Here is a 19474-nt window from a genome sequence, read left to right as displayed (position 1 = left end):
CCCATCTCAAAGGGTAGCAAAGCGTCCTCTATCTATTCCTGCTTGCTCCATGGTCCAGTTGTCTTTTTAGATGACCAAGAATATAAGACCAACTTCAGCTATATTGCGACAAAGTGCAGTCGCGATTTAATGGTGTTAACTATTTCCACAGCCCAAAGACTGGGAGCCATTATCCAACAAGAATTAGATACAGCGGAACAATTGTTTGCTAATGATTCTTCAATTACAAACTCTAAAGATAAACTAGCAGAAATTAATAAAACTTTTCAGGAGTTCAAAGATACTACTTTGGCAAAAAAAACAAAGAAATTGGCCAAAGACATTGCAGAATTCAAGACTGAGGTGATATACCCATATCTTGACCCTAACTTTACGTCTATTACTGCAAGCCAAAGAAACCAAACGGGCGCTGCACAGCAAAGACGCCGAGTAACATTCTCAGGCAGTAGCAGTTCATCAGGGTCAGATAGTGATTCCTATTATTGCCAGTTCTACAACCCCTTCGAAGGCCTCCCCCAACCTTTTTTAGGGGCAGGCCCACCGCGAGGACCTGGTCCAGGCTGGTTCCCTCCGCAATTTCAACCATGGAGTCGAACCCAGAGACGGCCAAGATACCGCAGGAGGAACACTCGACCAGCACAGAGTCAGTAACCCTACCTGTATTTAACTTATCCCAAATTCCACTTACAGAGATGGAACTATAAGTCCTTTCTAAAGGTCTTTCATTTATTCCTACACATCCCACTGATTGGTTCAGTGTGCACTCTGAGATTCGAAGATTCTTCAGGTCAGTTAGACTCAAGATCTTCTTCTCAGACAAACACGATGCATTGGATGAAAGTGAAACGGGCTTGCACCCACCATCCACATTCATTCCGGAGGATAACACCATGCCGGCTGAACTTCTCACATTCGAGAAATGCATTCTAAGAGACCTTAACAATCTACAAAAACAGCATAGGTCTACCCGGTACAATCTGTCACAGACAGAGAAACAAGCTTTAAAATCTCTCAGCAATACCCTCAAATTGTCATTAAACCTGCAGATAGGGTGGAGGCATAGTAATACTGAATCAGTCCCAATACCATACTATGGTTCTAGACCTTCTTAATGTACCAGGTAGTTACCGTCCTCTTCGTAAAGACCCTATAAAAGACATTCAGAAGACTATTTCAGAAATCACAGACTTCGCCCTACAACACTCCTGGATCACTCCTAAAGAAGCGCAATTCCTTAACAAACCTGATTGTTCCACTCCTAAATTTTATGCAATCCCAAAAATTCACAAAGATTTGGTAAAACCACCGGGAAGACCAATATTGGCAGGCTGTGGTACCATTCTGGAACCAGTCTGTCAATTTATTGGTAAGTATCTTCAGCCTATTAGCCAACAAACAGAGACATACCTTAGAGACAGGAAAAAAGAGGTTTGTTGCTCCCGGCTATCTTGCTTGGAGTTTGTGAAATAATATTTGTAACACTCTGGTTAGTACGTATTCATTCGTTTATTGATGGTGTTTTTCTTGGGTGATTTTTTCATAAATACATGTGTTTTTGAGAAACACTATTTGGAACTTGACGAGCAAGTTTAAGTCAGCCGACACGTGTTTCGACCCTACGGTCGTTCTCAAGGCTGAACAATATTCAATGGTGTCCAGTGTTGAGTAGTTCGTGACAATTTAGTGACATATTACATTATTTTCAACAGTGGTGTTAAGGTGATGTGCAATCATAGTGACAGGTAATGACATGACATCAAAAAACATTGATGTGTCGGTATAAAGAAAGTTTGCAATTGGAAGAGAAGAAGGGAGGAAGAGAAGAGAGAAGTAAGTAGCTGGTTGAAAAAGTACTGATGGTAATATAGATTGAGGTAATTGCCTCTTACCAAAATTAGGTTGCTGTGTGCCCTCAGTGGGGTTCTGTAGTAATAAACTGTCCTTAAGGCAGTCCTGGCTCCTGTTGGGCCCTAGGGGGAATAAAGATGGGAGTTGGAGCTTAACATGTAGGCATAGCCACAATTGATCCCCCCAAGTTCGTCAAGGGTCCCGTTTGCCCGGTAAAGACATGTTGGCTGTGGTCATTGCACATGAGCATTGTGGAAAAAACATCAAGGGCTTTTCTTGAATAGCCTTTGTGTGTTCCCAACCGTAGTGCGTGTTTGCTGTTGCAATTGCAGCATCATCTAAGTATGGGGCTGTTAAGTAGTTTGCCCCAGGCTGTGATGTTGGCTGGGGTTGTTGAATTGGATGGTCCGGGATGTGCATCAGGGGCTCTTAGAGAAGTGCTCCTGTGTGTTCCCAGCCATGTAGAGCATTAGGTCATTGGATTTCATATCCTAGTTGTTAGAAAGGATTGGAGATAATCATTGGATGTGGCGCTAAATGCTAAGCACTGTCCATGGGTTTGCATGTGCTATACTGTCCCCGGGGTGGGCGGGGAGGCTTACCTGTATGCTCTGTCTGGCGTCCCAGGCGGTGCTCTGCTGCTTCTGCACACCGCGCTGGGTGCCGCCATTAAGAGCTGTTCGTTTTCTGTTGACTCACGTTAGATTTGGATCGCGCATGCGCGATGGTGTAGTGTCTTAGCGCTGGTCCTGGCGCATGCGTGTTGCAGTACGCCACTGCGCACGCGCCGCGGATCAGTGCAAGACACTCACAGAGTAAAACTCTTGACATAAAATTAGAAGCGGGGGCTGGTGGGCCCTAGCCAGTAGGCTGTGTGGAAAATAGGGGATCGCTGGGGAAATCGAGTTATGATGTGGTTATGTATTGAGGTGGACTGTGGGGGTCAAGGGCTGCAATGTGTGTTAGAATCATAATGAGTATGATGGTTTGGGCTATACATGGGGTGAATTCCCCTTGGTGAAGTGAGTCAGTAGACATTGGTGCGTGTAAGTGGCATCACTTGCATCATGCCCATATATGCGTGAATAAAGGCTGATTGTCAAGATCTTTGTACCTGATGAAGGTGGTCTCTATCTATTCATACACCACCGAAACGCCAACTAGTCACATGTGATAACTGCAGGTCCCGTGTTCCCCTGCTTTTTGTCACTGTGGCCCTGCACGCGTAATAGCGGTAGGCGTTGTACACCCCTTTCAGCCTGTGTCATAATCTATGCCAGCCTATGTAAACTACCATGTAACTTTTTGTCAAACCTAAAAGTAAGTGTACATTTCAATTTCACAAATGCATATTTGTGCGACACTGTTAATGTTGTTGTGATCTCCAACCAAAAATTAGGTCCAACTTACAGCACTCTGTATGATATTGTTTTATACACAGCATTCATTGTTTGGTGCATGACCTATGTAATTTATTTAAATTAGGCCCAATACACAACACTTTGTGTGATAATGTTTATGTTGATGTTCTTTTCAACCGAAATTAGGCCTTTTACACAGCATTCATTGCTTGGTGCATGATCTGTGTCATTTATTTTGATGAACTTTAACCCTAAAACAAGTAAGGGTCAGCCAGGGATAGTTTTATTTTTATTAACTATCTTGGCATATTTTTTCTGCCAATATTAAACCATTTTTTCGGCAGCATGCATATGCTGTTTGCATATGTATAGTCCATTATGGGGCTGTACCCCTACTTTCGTTAATCTTTGTATGATTCTATTTTCATTGACGGAATTGGTCAATCAGTGTTTTTCGTCTGTATAAACTGTGTTGTTTATGTATGTTCTCTGCTGTACTATGTACTCATCAAATTGTTATACTTTTTGCTATAAACAAAAAAATAAAAGAAAGTTTATTTTTCTATATTAGTGTACCCACTTTATTCTCATAAGGTTACCTTGACTGGTGAGATACCAGTAAATAAAATACTGACAATTTGATATAAACTGCTGTTTGGGCTACCAGCTGACTAATTACTGATAGCTATATAAATGATGTTTTCAACTTAGTTCGGTCAGGAACACCCTTGTGTTTTCAGATAGTTTTTTGCTCCATTAAGTTCCTGAACGTGTGGGAGTTCCTCTCTTGTATATATATACCATGGTCCATTTGACCCATCTCAAAGGGTAGCAAAGCGTCCTCTATCCATTTCTGCTTGCTTCATGGTCTATTTGATCCAACTCAAGGGGTAGCACAGCGACTTCTATCGATGCTCCATGGTCCATTTGACCCATTTCAAAGGGTGCCAAAGCTTCTACTATCTATCTCTACCTGCCCCATGGTCCATTGAACGCAAAGGGTAGTACTGTTATATGGGTATCCCGTGCTTTTAACAACAAGAAATACTTCAAAGTCATTTACTTTAATGATATTACTATGAAATGATTTATGTATTTTTGGATTAAGGAGTAAAAGTGGCGTGGGGAGGTGTTTGGGGTGAGGGTGGAAATGGAGGAGAAGGGAGGTTATTGGATCCCCCCACCCAAAAAAGAAAATGCGCATACATTTTCGAAGTAATACCATCGCCAGAATATCTAAATGCCCAATCAACAGCACTGTTTGGGCATTTGCAGATGTTAATGTCATTGTGATGGGCCTAACTACATTAGCTTCAGGCCCAACCTTTTAGACAATCCTACCTACGCCTCTGAGGTCCATCGCAGGAAATTACTTGGAAGTGTTTTCATTCGTGAAATGACCTGGAACCATTATATGAGGTTTGGTCAAACTTAGCAATTTCTGTGTTTCCCTGCTAGGACTAACATGTGCTGTTCTCAATTCATAATTTGTTAGCTCATAACCCATTAAGATAGCTTGATCACCGGTGGGGCCATCCATGTGCGGTGCCTGAAAATATATGGGCATTTATAATTTTCCTCTTCCTATCTTTCTTTATGTTTTTAATATGGGCACATTCACGTTCTCAGATCTACTGTGACATAAAATAAAGACGCAGAGGGAGGGTGAGATAATTATAGAGAGTGTCTGAGTGGGACGTTGAATAAGCTTGAAAAACTCCAGGGTGCTACAATGCGCGTGTTGCCATTGGTTGCTACCTCACAAAATGGCGGGCTCGCCTCGACGCATGTGCACGCTATCGCGAGATCTGCAAGACCGCTTCCTGGCCAAGATCGGATATTGCACGAGGGAAGAACAGATGCCCGAGAACAAAGCGTCTAGCACCAGTGTTGCCAACTTAGCGACTTTCTCGCTATATTTACCGAGAAAGTACGCCCCCCCTAGCGACTTTTTCATTAAAAAGCGGCTAGCGAGAAATCTAGCTACTTTTTTCAATTGGTTTGGAGACTTGCTCATATATGCAAGTTTCCAAACAAATTGAAAAAGGTGTGGTCATTCGCCCGTTTTCTAACGGGAGTAATGTAAAAACACAATGTGAACTTAAAAGGGAGGTGTTTACTGTTTGTTTGTTTGTTTGTTTTATTCACTTTTTATGCGCGCCAGACCCAGGGGTAGCAGTGGCAAGAAAATGCAAAACTTACATGGTTACAACATAGCATAGCATACAGTATAAAGTACAATAAAAGGTCTTTAGAACACAAATAATTACAAAAGGTACAATGTTCCAGAGAGGTCAATCAGAGTTGCAGATGTAAAGAATTAATGCGGGTAAATACAGTGGGAGGTAGGTGACACAGGTCATCTAAGGTCAGTCGAAGTGAGAAGTTGAATGACATTTTGTCTGAAACGGGGGTAGGGCAAGTCCATTCTCAAGTCTTGTGGCAGTGAGTTCCATGTTTTTGCAGCCTTTACCGGGAAGCTATTTCCACCGATCGTGGTGAGTCTAAAGTTCGGTATTGTCAAACAATTAGAATTGACAGCTCTAGTCGGTCTGAGAGATGTTCTCCTGTGGAATTTGTCAATCAGGTATCTGGGGACAGAATTATTGAGGGCCTTGTGGGTCAGGGATAACATTTTGAGTTTTATTTGGTTGTCCGTGGTCAACCAATTGTGATGGCGTCTAGCGGCAGATATATGGGATCGTTTGTTCATGCCTAGTGCTGCTCTCAGGGCATTATTTTGTAATATTTGAAGTCTTTGAGTTATTGTTTTATTGGCTCTGGAGTATAGCGCGTTGCAATAATCAATTCTGGAGAGTATTAAGGCTCTAGCTGGGATTAAGCAGCTCTTATTGGAGAGGAATGGTTTACCGGCTCTTATCAGTTTGCACGTGTAGGCCATGGCGGAAGCAAGGGATTTTAGCTGTTTATCAAGTGATAGGGTGGAATCAAGATAGAATCCCAGGGTTTTTACATCCTTGGACACTTGGATGATATTCCCATCTATGTTGAATGAGGAGAATTCCTGGCCTAGTTTTTTGATATTAGCTTGGGTGCCCAGGATAATCAACTCTGTTTTATCATCATTCAGACAGAGGCCATGAGTGGCCATCCATGCCTGGATGATAAGATATACCTTGTTCACCAAATCCGTGTCCTTCACATGATCCCCAGAAAGCGGGAGGAGGATCTGTGTATCATCTGCATAGTTAGTGTAGGTGATACCGAGATGGTCCAGATCATCAAACAAGGGCTTTGTGAAGATATTGTATAGAGTTGGGGAGACACAAGAGCCCTGGGGGACACCGCAAGAGATGGGGGTAGGATCTGCCGCTGCTGAGGGGGAGAAGACTCTCATCGTTCTTTCACTCAGGAATGACTCGATCCATCTAATGGCTTCCGGGGAGAAATGGCCGGCGGAATCCAGGTGGCTGCAGAGGACTTTATGATCCTCCAAATCAAAGGCAGCTGAGAGGTCCAGGAGTAGCAGGAGTACTGTCCTCCCTTTGTCTCTCAGCTCCTCAATTTGGGATTTCAAATCAATGAGGGCAGTTTCCGTTCCATGTAAGGGACGGAAGCCCGATTGTCTCTCTCCTAAGAGGTTGTGTAGTTCTGAATGCTTTTGAATTTGGTTGTATGCGGCTTTGTCCAGAATCTTGAGAAGAAACCAGAGCCATTTTATTGCTCTTAAAGTAGCCAGCCCGCCCCCAGAAACGCTCTACGGGAACTGTATGTTAAGGGTATGGACCTAAAGAAAAAGGTTAAAAGGGGAGGGGGCCACAGTAAAAGCCATAAATCGTAGGGGGAAAGAGGAGGTAATTATGTAAATTAGGCAGTGACGTCATCTAGCTACTTCTGGCGACTTCCAGGGGAGCCAATAGCTACTTCCTTCACAGAGGAGTTGGCAACACTGTCTAGCACAGAGCAAGCAAAAGCAGCACCGGCAATCCTCCACATGTGCCACGCTGTGCAGTAATCACAATCAGGTGTCAAATATACAAAATGCAATCACACAATAGAACAGTGCCACAAAGACAGTGCTTAACTGGCCTCTGATCTTCAAAGAACGAGGATGGGGGTTCCAGTTTAAAGACTGTATACATGTTAAAGGACTGTGTGATTGGTTGTTGAGTCACATGATATATTTCCCTATGGGCCTGATTCATGGCATTTTTAGCGTCATTAGCGTCATGAAACGAGTGTGCACTGCCCCCAAATACCCTGATTCACAGAGTGGTGCAAAGTGGCTTTGCACCGCAAAACTCACTATGCACCCTGTGAATCGGGGTGTTTGTTGGCAGTGCTAAGTCACTTTGCACCAGTAAAAATTCCATGAATCGGGCCCTAAGTCTACTATTTACCCAGGGGTTCATGGTAAGGGTAGTTCACTGACAACGTTTGCTATTTTCATTTTGTTGATGCTTTTCTCTGACATTAAAGATGAAACGTAATCACAGCCCAGGATATTGTCATATAATTTGCATATTCATTGACAGTGAAAATATAGAAATTGACTAGTGTATCATGGGAAGTTAGATTACAAGAATGAGTGATTAGTATTATTATTATAGATGACGCAACCGTAACAAAACTCGGATTTGTGCTTTTTCAGAATGTACACTATAAAAAAAACATTTTATTTTGCAGAGTAGGTAGATTAAGAGAAATGATTTGCCCAAGGTGACACAGTAGGTAAGCGGTGAAGCTGGGCTGGGACATCAGCACAGTCTGCGGTTTGATAATGAAACAACCTGACAAATACATACATATACATATTTAAGCAAAACTGTATATTTCCCGTTCTAGATGCAAGTATAAAAGTAAGAGGATGCAAAGAAGAAAAATTGACATTTTAAAAAAGGTGGCGGAAATTTACTTCGTGGCAAACTGGAGCTGCGGGGTGGAGAGAGGGGGGGGGTTCAGATGCAAAGGCCCCCACCAGCAATTATCAGCCACACTGTAACACTAATTTAGGAAGACTTACTAACATTGCATACATATGGGCCTCATTACACGGTAGGCGGTAGGGATTTACCGGCACCGGTAAAATACCGGTACCGGTAAATCCCTGCCGCCTTACTACGAGGTCCCTTAGCGGGTTGGAGTTTTAACGCCTGCTTTTTGCAGGCGTTAAATACCAACCCGCTAAGGGACCCCGGAGCTAATTACGGCACCGCAAAATTGCGGTGCCGTAATTAGCGCCTTCCCCATTCCCATAGAGCCCTATGGGGCAGAAATGGGAATGGGGAAGGGCAATGGCGGAAGGGGGATTTACCGCCCCTCCAACCTTGGGATGTGGCGGTAAATCCCCTTTCCGCCAAGGCGGTGCCGGTATTTTACCGGCATGAGCCATGGCGCTAATAGCGCCATGGCTCACCGCCTACCGTGTAATGAGGCCCACAATAAGGCATTTGTGTGGATCAAGTGGCAGGTGCTGGCGAGGTTTGTCAGAACACATCGGACTCCTAATAGCAGGGGCTGCAGGCAAACACATCGTATACATGCGAGCAGAGGGGGCCCTTGCCTCTGTTCTCCTTAAACAACAGGGCAAGAGCGTCATTTTGCTCTATGAGATCCGTGCAACCAAATTCCAAGAAACAAAAATCTGGAATCAACCACATTGGGCTTCTTTCGAGTTTGGCGATCCGGATCCGGAAATAAGCGTGCCGGTCGTTCCATACCAGCACCTTTTCCAGACCGCCACACTCCAACTGAACTCTGCCTTCCTCGGCTGTTGCGCCCGACAGGTCTGCTCTGCTAGGACGCAACGGCCCCAGTAGGCAGAGTTGTCATGGAGGCATCGTTAGCAACTGTGCTAGTGCTTCCTTGTCCCCATTCCCATGGAGTCCTATGTGACTCCATGGGAATGGGGATGTACATTTTCCGTCGCCTGACATCCCGGGCTCCAGGACTTGTAATGTTCCAGTAGCACCGGGATATCAGGAGTCAGAAACAGTGTTACGAGTTCAGCAGCACCCCGCTGGTAGCACCGACGTGTTACCGTTGTGAGAAACCTGAGGGTGTCTCCCTAGCTAGTCCCCGGGTCATCCAGGTGGCCAGGACACGGCCATCGCTATTGGATCCAGTTCCTGGGGGTGGACCAGTGAAAGGAGGATCATCTGGCTAAGGGGTCCTTGGAGAGTGGGAGTGGGACACCGAAGGGTGAGACACAGTATCCCTCTTCTTTTAACACCTTTTCCCCATCCTACCACGTAGGATATTCTAAAACACTGACCCTCCCCCCTCCTCCCTTTTCTGACACGAACACACCAGTTTCCCAAAACCAGGGGCTGCAGACAAACACATCATATAAATGCGAGCAGAGGAGGCCCCTGCTCCTGTTCTACTTAAACAACAGGGCAAGAGTGTCATTTTGCTCTATGAGATCCCTGCAACCAAACTCCAAGAAACAAAAATCTGGATTCAACGACATGGGGCTTCATTCCGAGTGTGGCGGTCTGGAAATAAATGTGCCGGTCGTACCATACCGGCACCTTTTCCGGACCGCCACACTCTAACTCTACTCTGCCTGCCTGGCCCGTTGCGCCCGGCAGGTCTGACCTGCCGGGTGCAATGGCCCCAGTAGGTGGAGTTGTCATGGAACCACCTGCACCATTGGCAACAGTACTGGTGCTTCCGTGTCCCCATTCCCATGGAGTCCTATGTGACTCCATGGGAATGGGGACTTACACTTTCCGCCTCCTGATATCCCAGGCCGCCAGGACTTGTAATGTGCCAGTTGCACCGGGATATCAGGAGTCGGAATTAGTGTTACGAGTTTGGCGGCACTCCGCTGGTAGCACCGGCGGGTTACCGCTGTGAGAAACCTGAAGGTTTCTCCCTAACTAGTCCCCAGGGATTTGTCATTCAGGTGGCCAGGACAGGGCCATTGCTATTGGATCCAGTTCCTGGGTATGGACCAGTAAGGGAGGATCACCTGGATGGGGGGTCCTTGGCGAGTGGGTGAGGGACACCGACTGGCGATACGCAGTATCCCCCTTCTTTGAACACCTCTGCCGACAGAAACATAAGACCGCAAACAAAGGTCAGCCTGTGTTGCAGCATATGTCAATGGTATACAAGACCCTCCTCCGCTGATAACCAAGCCGGGGAGAAACGCTGGTCTCTGTGGTACAAGCCTTGACTCGAAGGAGATGAAAGCCAAGTATGATACTCTTAATACCCAGAGGTTTCTAAAGTACAGACCCAGGAATCAAACCTGTGTTGCTCCGTATCGTCTTGCTTCCAAGGCGGGCACGTTGCCCCTGAGCTATCCTCCTGGACAAGTAGTTCATCTCACCCGGTGAGTCGAGGGGAGAGTCGATAAGAAACCGAACTGTGTTGAACAAAAAGTAGCAAGTAGCTAAATTTGAACTTTGAAAGATCTAAGAGATATGATAACGCAGGAAAATCTGGGTGATTACCCGATGATAAGAGACTACAGTGATCATAAGACCTTGGGGAAAGGCAAAGAGTGGTGAAAGTGGTCATGTAAAATCCTCTGTACTGTTTAAAGTCTTTGACTGACAAGTGATTGTGAAAGTTAGGGGAAATGAATCCTGCATGGTGAAAAGTAGTACATGAACAGTACGGTGCAAAGGTTGGCAGGAGTGAACTCGGTGAAGGGATGCTAACAAAATGGGGCAAACTCTAAAGTCCCGAAATACAGCGAACGGTCTATAAAAGTTGTCGAGAGTGAACCCGACAGAGGAAAGCCGATAACCAGGGGCAAAGCCCGAAGAACTGGTTAAAAAGACATTAAGATACGTGAAGGCAAGAAGACTAGGGGAAGTGAATTGTCCCCCTTGTCAGTTGGGTCCGAGACCGGCAGAGGGAGAATCAGGAGTGAAAAGTCATCACCCAAAGATAATTGAGAAAAGGAACTATTTAGTTGTTTTGTTGAATACGACTGGTGAAGGGTCTGCTCCCGGAAGAGGGAGACCCAGGAGTGAAGCCGTCACCCAAAGTAGAAGTGGAACAGAACTTGTGTTTGCTTGTTGAATGCATCAGGCCCTCGAAGGCAAGAAACATTTTGTTAAAAGAGACTTAACCATCAAGAACCTGATAGCTGGAATGGAACTGTCGGCTAGTGCTGGGAAAGCTCGAGTGTGTGCTGTGCTCAGGAGAACCATCTTGTCCGGTGCTCAAAACGTGGGGAAGGGATACCCCTGGTAATCACATCCTGACTTATTCTTTGTGAATACTTCTTTCTTTATGGAGAACATTATCCCACACTTATATTTTTATTTAGAGTAAGGATTGGCAATAGGTTTTTCTTTAGTATAGGCCCTTTTATTTTGAAACAACGCCATAAGGACTAGCTTATTTTTCATTTGATGGTCAACGCTTGCTACCATCTTAGATTTAAGTTTAACTTAGGTGTTTTTCCACCTTGCATTTAGTTTAATAAACACCCTTGAACTGTGATCACTTGCATATGTGTTTACTGTTGCCACCATGAGTTCCTTACACCGCCGAACGCGTAATGAGGCCCCTCTTCTAAATCACCGGGTGAAGCATAGCTTCTTGCTCCTCTTCTACTGGGCTCAGTCTTAGTGGAGCATAGGCATGCATTTTTTGCAAAATAAGCACGTGCTACCCACTCCAAACTTGTATGTAAAGTTGCTTCAGTGTCAACTCAGCCTTGAATGAGGAGGGTGCGTGGGCGACAGGCCAAAGTTGAGGGTATGGAGAAGTAGGGTGTCCTAAATGCTGCAAAGACAGATTGACACATTATTCGGTTGTTGCTGAAAAGTTATATGTTTAGACCTGGCTAGATTATAAATAGTCAATTGCAAGTAATACATTAACAAATTATATTTTATTGCTATAATTAATAATAATTCTACATTTGCACACTTAATTATATAAAAACTAAAATACTACCACAATTACAGCTACATGCCTTACTATAAAATCACAACATCCATTACAATTTATCACAATCAAATGGAGGTCATACTAAATAGATAAATAAGGATAAAACCTCCATACAAAGAGCATACCAAAGTCATATCACACCAGCAATACCGTATGGGTGGACAACCAATTCCAGCCTTGCTAAATCCATAGCCAGGCACCTCAATAATATTCATATAACTCATAAGGACGTAGACTCCAGAAACTATTTCACTCACAGAGATCACACGCCCTTAAAGATCTCACTATTGCCAGGGACAAGGAAACTGATCTACCCTCCAGCCTAGTCAGCCATACATTGAGGGCCTGATTCATGGAATTATCTGAGAGTAAAATAGGGTACTTGTGTGTGCAACTGCGCGCAAATCCACCTTTGTCGATTTATGGAAGCGAATGCGCTGTATTTTCCTGGACTTGCGTTGTTTGCACTGGCTCAGCACGTCTGTGCGAGCCGCCGAGGGCCTTGCGCAAGGCTCCACGCAGAGCGTGAGGTTTGCTTGCGGAGAGGGCTAGGAAGGGGACGGAATACCAAAAATGGGGAAGAGCATGCAAAAAAGTGGGCCTGTAGGCCGTCCCTCACACGCCCAATGTATTCATGGATTCGATCGCGCAACCTCTTCCCCCGGCTAATGGCCACGCAAGTCCTCCAGACAATCAGCCACCCGAAGGAAGTTGTAAGTACACTTGCATGTAGGATTTGCAGCGAGCAGCTGGGGTTGCAAGTCGGATTGCCTGGCGCGTGTACTCAACCGGGGTTCTGATGTAACTGTAGGTGAGCGTTTAAGCAGTATAGCAGGGTTTAGGAACGGTTTACAGGGGGCTCACACTCAGATTTTCCTAGCTTAGACCGAGTTACGATTTTTCATACGCAGGTTGTCAGGGTGCCGGGAACAGTTATGGGGGACCCTGCGCAGCGTCCCGAGATGTAAGTCTGCTTGCGGGAGACCCCACAAACTGTTTGAAGGGTGCGTGTATTTGCACCCAGGGGGTGTGTGCAATGATAGCTCGTCTGTCAGTTTTTGCTTTGCGTGTGGGCGTGTCGGGGGAGTTCCGGCTGCAGGTTGTGAATACGGCTACTTTGCGTGAACAATTCCATGGATACGTGGGGCGCGCATATTTTATTCTGCATCATTCAGACTCGCGCAGTATCATTCTCAGCACACGGCCGTTGTAGTATTTCTGCACTCATTTCCATGATTCGGGCGATGTTACAAATGTTTTCTCAAGGAGGTTCCAGCCAAATCTACAGTATACTAGTTTGCTAATTCCTTGGGGAGGCCGCCATGAATACACATGATTTCGTTTGTTTGCAACACATTAAATCGAAACCGCATAAGGGTATTCCTTTGTATCCTACCTGTAAATTTCAGCACATAGTGCTCAGGTATACATGCTTTCTTGTGAGCAACTCTTAAATGTGCATCTAGTGTATGCCTGCCCAACGAAACTGTTGCTCTTTTCATATTCCTGCTACTAAATGTGCTGTAAAATGTGTTGTTTGGTCCTGGGAAGATGCCTCTGCCGTAGTTACCATATCCGTGTGGATATGTTTGCTCTTGCAGTGAAAATCAAAGTTTGGTTCTGCCCTCTTAGCAAAAACCAAACGTTGGCAGCCATGACTGGGAGGGACCCCTTGGGAGCAGGTCCTTGAGCAGCTCATGATTTCCTTGCCTTGGTGGGATCCACGGTGTTCTAACAAAGAACCAGAGAGCCAACATTCCTCCAGAAACGGCGTCAGCCCTGGGAACCAACACGCTGGTGGAAAAACAAAAAAAACAGATATCTTTCTGTGGCAGCCTGTGGCTCGCTTTCTACCAGCATGGCGTCCAGGACTGTGAACTGGATGACAAACGGTTGCCTCACTTTTTGCAAAGTATGGAATGTTAGCCCTCCAGTTCCTTCTTGCAACTCTGTGGCGGGAACAATGTAAGGATTACTGGCCATTGGATAAAAGGCAAGATACCCGCATACCCACAATTCCGTGTTAAATCTACATACGCATTATTTGTTACAAAGGCCCAAGTTCTTTACTTCATTGTATTAGGAGCAAGAAAATACAATCTAAAAGAACTCAATTTGTACAAATAAAAAAGCATGTGTTAATATATAAGCTACCACATGTTTTCAATGTACTGATATTATTTGCAAGTCTTCTTGCGGCTTACGTATGCAAGTGTGTTCCATTGTCAAGCCGGTATTTTACTTGCACTTCGTGGGGCAGTGATATCCGGCTTTAAGCCAAATTTTTGAAAGCCTCGTGATTCCACGAGGCTAAAACATTCGTTAATAGAAAATTAGCTGAATCTGCTTTATCTCTAATATTGTTATCAAATCCCAAAATATCAAGTCATAATTTTGAAAAAAATGTCGAAAACAAAAAATCTAATTTTTCACTACGTTTTTTATTTGAAAAGGGGGTGTTCTCCCCAACCCCCTTTTTTATTTTTTGTTTTTAGCTTTTTTTACTCGCGAAACCCCAAAAAAATATAGAAATAAAAAATTAAAGAATTCAATTTTTTTTTTGAAATTATTTTTTCGAAATTATTGTCTTTCGACATTTTTTTTCTCGATATTATGACTGAACACCTGTTTGCCCCTGATGATCTTGTATTCTTATTGGGTTCATATACATTTGAGTTCAAATGCATTTTTGGCTCTGTGCTTGATCACAGTTTGCCCTTCTCCACGACAAAAACACCTTTCCTTAATTTGAGACCTCGGGCCTCATTACAACTCAGGCGGTAAGGGGTTTACGGCGCCGTAAACAGCGCCGACCCTTACCGCCTGAGTACGAGGTCCCTTAGCGCCATGGAGTTTTTAACACCAAATCCATGGCGCTAAGGGACCATGGAGTTAATTACGCCACAGTAATTTACGGTGGCGTAATTAACGCCTTCCCCACTCCCATTATGCCCTATGGGGCAAAAATGGGAATGGGGAAGGGTAAATGGGGATTGGGGACTTACCGCCCCGCCAACCTCGGAATGGGGCGGTAAATCCGCCAACCACCATGGCGTAAACATAGTTTACGCCATGGTGGTAAAGGTACGACCCAGGCGGTGGTAAGAATATCTCTTGTTGAAACCATATCAAGTTATTTCTTTGTTGCATTCTTTCCCACTATTGCATTTCCTTGAACCATAAAAGTATTCTCTGCTACCTTATCCTTCCTATTCCAACTCCTCAGTGATTAAAGAGTGTGTGCTATTGTAATATTACCCATTGTTGATCACTATTATATTCATAAGTGTGCTATTCAGATATTATTTTGTTCATAAAAGTGTGATATATATATATTGTTTAATTCTTCAAATAAACCTTTTAATTTGCAAAACAAACCTACTTCTTGGCTCAGTGAGGTCAGGGGGATTCAAAGAGAGGGGCGTTATATAAGGGTTCATCATCCAGATTTAAGAACTTTGACATAAAAATATATCAATAAGGGCTTCCGTTGGGCATCCCAGAGTAGGCATTGACTTAGTTGGAATGCTGCATTGAAGTCACTTACAGGAAGATGCCACTAAGATATACAAGTAGGTAATGGTCATCTAGGCCATCTCAATTCTAAATGGAAAAGTGGGGAAACCCTGCAGAAGTCGGATTCTGGTGTGGATATACAGACTGTTAAGCAACAAACTACACAATTGTGAAAGATAGGGAACGTTGAAAAGGAGACCCAGTGATTTATATACATTGAAACGGGGAATTCATTATTAAGGGGAAGAAAAAGGGGAAAATTCAAGGTGTGACCATAATAAAGCAAAGGTGGCTATGATCTGGTTTGTATCCTATCTGGAAATGTCAGCACGTAGGGCTTAGGTACACATGCTTGCCTGTTAATAACTCTTAAATGTGCACCTAGTGTATGCCTCCCCAACATAACTGTTGCTCTTTTCATATTCCTGCTACTAAATGTGCTGTAAAATGTTTCTTTTGTCCTGGGAATGGACAGTTGCCTCTTTGCTCGGTGTGGATATGTTTGCTCTTGCAGTGAAAATCAAAGTTTGATTCTGCCCTCTTAGCTAAAACCAAACGTTGACAGCCATGACTGGGAGGGACCCCTTGGGAGCAGGTCCTTGAGCAGCTCATGATTTCCTGGGCCCTGGCGAACGCCGACATTCCACCAGAAATAGTGTCAGCCCTGGGCACCACCACGCCTGTGGGAAAAAATACAGGTAACTACTTTCTGTGGCAGCCTGTGGCTCACTTTCCACCAGCATGGCGTCCAGGACTGTCAACTGAATGACAAACGGTTACCTCACTTTTTGCAAAGTATGGAATGTCAGCCCTCTAGTTCCTTATTACAACTCTGTGGCGTGAACAATGTAAAGGATTGCTGGCCATTAGATAAACAGCAAGATATCCGCATACCCACAATTCCGTGTTAAATCTACATGCGCTTAATTTGTCACATAAGCCGAAGTTCTTTCGTTCTTTGTATTACAGGCAATAAAATACAATGGAAAACAACAAAGTGTGTATTAATAAAAAGGATGTGTTAATGTCAAAGCTACCATATGTTTTCGATGTACTGATATAATTTGGATGTCTTCTTGTGTTAAACGTATTTAAGTGGGGACCGTTGTCTAGCCGGTGTTTTACTTGCACTTCGAGGGGCAGTGATATCCGGCTTTAAGCCAAATTTTTGAAAGCCTCTGGTGATTTCACGAGGCTGTAACCTTCGTTAAATGAAAATTAGCTGAAGCGAGTTTAGTTCTAGTAATGTTAGAGGTGTGAAAGAGAGACTGTAAAACGAACAAAACCATTCAACCTTTAGGTGTTACGTGCGAGTATGTTTGCCCCGGATAATCTTATGTTCTTATTGGGTTAGTCTAGATTTAAGTTAAAATGCATTTTTGGCTCCGTGCTCGATCACGGTTTGCCCTTCTCAAGGACAAAGACATTTGAGACCTCATCTTTTACTTCCGGTGGGTGTGGTTTCCGGTAAAGGGCATCTGTAGGTTGTTATTTGAACTACAGCTCTGACTCTCAATGCTATTTATAGAGAGAGACATGTGGAGGCTTTTTAACGCTACAGTCTTTGTTCTGCAGCTGATATCTTGTGACGACATCTCTAGGCTGTTATTGGAACTGCAGCCTTCACTCTCAGTTTGTTTTATGGTGAGGGCAGTCTTTGCTCTCCAAGTGATATCTTGTGAGGACATCTGCAGGTTGTTATTTGAACTGCAGCCTGTGGTCTTCATGTGTTCTCTCGCGAGGACACCTGTTAAAGTATTCTATGTAATCTGTGTTGTTGTCCTGTTGCCTAGTGATGGCGTCCCTGCCTGCCGAGAGGTCCCGAATGTATGGGTTTGAAATAGATTCGAAGCTGTGGTTGGGGAAGTAAGGGAGAGATGCGGGGTGTGAGCGGCAGTGCAGGGCGCCGAAACTGTATTAGTAAATAAACTTCTTTATTTACACTTACCTGGCTACCTGTCGATACCTCACCTGTCCTCTATCATTAGAACTTCATCCTTTGTTTTCCAAGTTATCTCTACCTTCCAAGCAGTGTTCAGGTTCCATCTGCTGCCTTTACATATTTTCCAACGTTCTGAGGCAATTTAAATTTTAAAAAAATTGTGATGTTGCGGGGAGTGTGACGAGAAGAGTGCAGTTAGAGCAGTGCTGTTCTGTACATTTTTCCTGTTGCAGTCTGTCCACTCTTGCTCTTACCTGGAGGAGGTGCTTTTGCAAACACTTCATCGTCTGCAGCCTTAGTGCGCAGCCGCAGGGGGTGCGACGAGAAGAGTGCGGTTAGAGCAGTTGGAGAAGCGTGAGGTGCTCTGAACGTGCTTACTATGTACAAATTACACAGTGCCGGCCCCAGGTCTGCCAGCACGTTGTGCAAGATTTGTGCCCCCCCCCCCAATCACTCCAACTACAAATGCAGAACCGCATTGTTGCTTTAAACCAAGAGAGTAATCAAAGAAACATTGATCCCTGTGCTGCTGAGAATCTTGTGAGGGGTCTTATTCCCATTAGAACCCAGCCTGATAACATCCCGCCTTGACCTACACTCTAGGGTCTCTAGTTATTCCACCATCTTGTCATTTGGAGCCTAACTTTCCAACACCTTATTGACTCTACTGTCAGAGTCCCTCTCAAATTCAAAATCGTTGGACATTGTCAACGAGTTACCTAATTTTACTATTTGTCAGAAAAAGGCCAATCATACTCATTCATAACCTGTTCAAAAGAACAAAAACCCTAACATTGTGAAAAACTCTGCTGCAAACAAAAACAATAGGTCACAGAAGTTCTTAAAGAACTTGATACAGGGAAATTCCAGAATTCTGGCTGAGTAGGTAGCAGCTTGTACTCAGAGCTCCTGACTCCCTGGTTTCTGATATTCAAAGGATACAATGCATACTAGACAGAGAGGGAGTGGAGGAGGTGCTTGCTCAAGTTGGGGATTGCATGGGATTTTCGAGCCCCTGGTACCGGTGGAGGGGGCTGACCCTTCTATTCGGCAGTATAGGCATACTCCTAGGATGGGGTTGCCATTGGTTTCCAATATCCGGGATAAAATCCTTCGGGAATGGCATGAACCGGAGAAGATTGCAAGGCCCCGCTTCATGTCCAAACTTTACCCATTAAAGGGCAAGACTTTGCTGTCTGATCCAGTTGAGGTCGACGATATCCTCGCCAGCCTGGTGGGTCGCTCCTCTATGTCGGCCGAGGAGGTGGCCTTCCGGGATCCAGTGGACCGCCAAGTTAATTCCAGCCTTAAGAAGGGTCATGCAGGGGTGCATCTGGCCCTTTGAGCGAATATCTATGGTTCCTACACGACTGAAACGGTGCTGAATGGTTTCAGGAAGGCTGTCAATGAAGGCTCTGATTGTGCCCCTTTGCTTACAGACATGCAGAGACAGGTTGAACTTTTGGCCGATCTGGCTTTTGATGGGGTGTGTGGTTCAGCTATGGCCATGGGGGCTGGTGTATCTGCCCGGAGGCATTTGCACCTGAGGGACTGGAAGACTGATAGGTCTCAGAAGGCGGCTGCCCTGAAACTTCTTTTCACTGGGTCCAGGCTATTTAGAGATTCAGTTGAGGATAAGGTGCACAAAGTTTTTAGGGCGGACAAACATGCTGACAGCCTTCGACACACGCCTCCTTCAATGGCCTAGAAGTCTTCCCCTGGTACTGATCCAGTGATCAGCAGGTCTTTCCCTGACTCCTCATCACATTGTTTTCTGAGAGCTAAAAGCTAGGGGGGGTCGGGGTCCTCCATGCTCTTCGCGTCCTGGGCCGGCTCGTAAGTCCTGACGGTTTGTAATTGCCGGTGGGCGGACGGCTCTGGCAGATTTTTCCAGTATGGGAAAGGTGGTGTTCCGATTCTTGGTTTC

Source organism: Ambystoma mexicanum, chromosome 1q (genome assembly GCF_040938575.1).
Source record: "Ambystoma mexicanum isolate Mex_15411 chromosome 1q, UKY_AmexF1_1, whole genome shotgun sequence".
NCBI classification, from domain to species: Eukaryota; Metazoa; Chordata; class Amphibia; order Caudata; family Ambystomatidae; genus Ambystoma; species Ambystoma mexicanum.
The sequence above is the reverse complement of the archived record's forward strand: the minus strand, read 5'-3'. Positions refer to the sequence as shown.